Source organism: Phaseolus vulgaris, chromosome 10 (genome assembly GCF_051622355.1).
Source record: "Phaseolus vulgaris cultivar YP4 chromosome 10, ASM5162235v1, whole genome shotgun sequence".
Taxonomy (NCBI): domain Eukaryota; kingdom Viridiplantae; phylum Streptophyta; class Magnoliopsida; order Fabales; family Fabaceae; genus Phaseolus; species Phaseolus vulgaris.
This window is the reverse complement of record NC_143507.1, coordinates 7,022,009-7,023,976: the sequence shown is the minus strand read 5'-3', so window position 1 is coordinate 7,023,976 and position 1,968 is coordinate 7,022,009. Positions and strand designations below refer to the sequence as shown.

The 1,968-nt window shown below is 36.2% G+C and overlaps 1 pseudogene; it reads left to right on the top strand.

The window, feature by feature from the left end:
* Window positions 1-249: 249 nt before the first annotated feature.
* Window positions 250-1,168, top strand: LOC150024188 (uncharacterized; annotated as a pseudogene).
* The last annotated feature ends 800 nt before the right edge of the window (window positions 1,169-1,968 follow it).

Sequence of the window (1,968 nt, the reverse complement as noted above, 5' to 3'; positions counted from 1 at the left end):
GAGTTTGTATAAACTCATACTGCACGCAGTAGACAAAAATATTAGACAAATCTGAATGACTTATGGAAATCCATATATGGTTAAACTAGGAAGAGTTTTTAACACGAACTCTTAGATGTTCGTTTGTAACAAATATGACATTTATTCTAATAACTAATTTGCAAATACTATTTAAGACAATATTTTCAGTCTTCCAATGATTGTCTTTAAAATTCGTTGACTTTTGGTGAATTGCTTTATCAACAGAACATGGATCAATTTCCATCAAATTGTGGATGGATGTATGATAGGTGTCATAGAGAAAGGGATGCTTTGAAAGCGTCTTTTATATTGGGAGTTGAAGAGTTTATAACCAAATCTTGTCAACAAGAATGTTATCAGAATGATGGAGGAATACGATGTCTATGTAGTAAGTGTGATTGTACAAGAATTTTTGGAGGAAAGAGTTGTGAAGGTTCACCTCTACAAATATGGTTTCAGATCTAGTTATTGGATTTTGACTGATCATGGTGAAGACATGGTACAAGGTGACTTGTATAATAACGATAATTACATGGCTTTGGGAATGGATGTTGCACACAATCAACCACAAGATGACCAATTTATGTGGATGGAAGACATGATGTATGATGCTCTTAGGCAACAAGAGTCATTCCAAGAACCAAATGTAGATAACAAGGAAGAGCCTCCAAACGAAGAAACTCAGATTTTATAAGCTTTTGTTAAATGCAAATACGCCATTGTATGAAGGGGCATCAAAGTCCAAATTATCAATGTGTGTCAGACTATTAGCTTGCAAATCCAATTGGAATATTTCTGACCAATGCTTAGAGTTTATTTCAAAAATGCTTTTGGATACAACACCCTCCAAAATAGGTTTGCCTAAAAGTTATTATAGTGCGAAAAGGCCAGTGTGAAGTTGGGATTACAGGCTAAAAGGATTGATTGTTGTGTGGATGGTTGCATGTTTTTCTATGATAACGAATACAATAAAAATGATGGGGTGTTGCTTGAATGCAAATTTTGTCATAAGCCAAGGTACCATCATTAGAACACCGGATCAAGTAACAAAAAACCAGTTCCTGTAAAGGAAATGTTCTATTTTCCAATAATGCCAAAGTTGCAAAGAATGTATGCTTCAACACAGACTACGGGAGAAATGACATGACATTATGATAACATAAGCACTAATGGTGTTTTGCGTCATCCATGTGATGGTGAGGCTTGGAAACATTTTGATAGAGTATATCCTGATTTTTCTGTGGAGGCACTCAATGAGCTATTGGGTTTATGCTCTGATGGTTTTAATCCATATGTGGAAGCATCAAATGCACCATATTCATGTTGGCCTATAATTGTGACTCTGTATAATCTTCCTCCTGAAATGTGCATGTCTAAACCTTATATGTTTTTAAGTTGTCTCATACCAGACCCATTCAATCAAAGGGGTTGGTATTGATGTATTTTTACAGCCCTTGATATACGACTTGAAGAAATTGTGGAGTGGTGTCCCAACATACGATATTTCAAAGAAAGAAAACTTCATGATGAGGCAGCGTGAATGTGGACGATTAATGATTTTCTTGCTTACGGTGTGTTGTCTGGCTGGGGAACTCATGGTAAATTGGAATGCCCACATTACATGGAGCACTCAAAGGCATTTAGATTACATCATGGGGGGGGGATTTTTGGTTTGATATCGTAGATTTTTATCGAATGATCACGCATTTAGGAGGAACAAAAATGAGTTCCAGAAGGGGGAAGTTGACATGGATCCTCCACCACCTAAGTTCACACCTACACAAGTTTGGAATAAAGTCAAGTCTTATCCTAAAGTAACTAAAGGGGATGTGCAAAGAATACATGGTTACGGGGAGTGGCATAATTGAACAAAAAGAAGCATCTTTTGGGACCTTCCATACTGGAAAGACAATATATTAAGACATAATCTTGATGTTATGCATATTG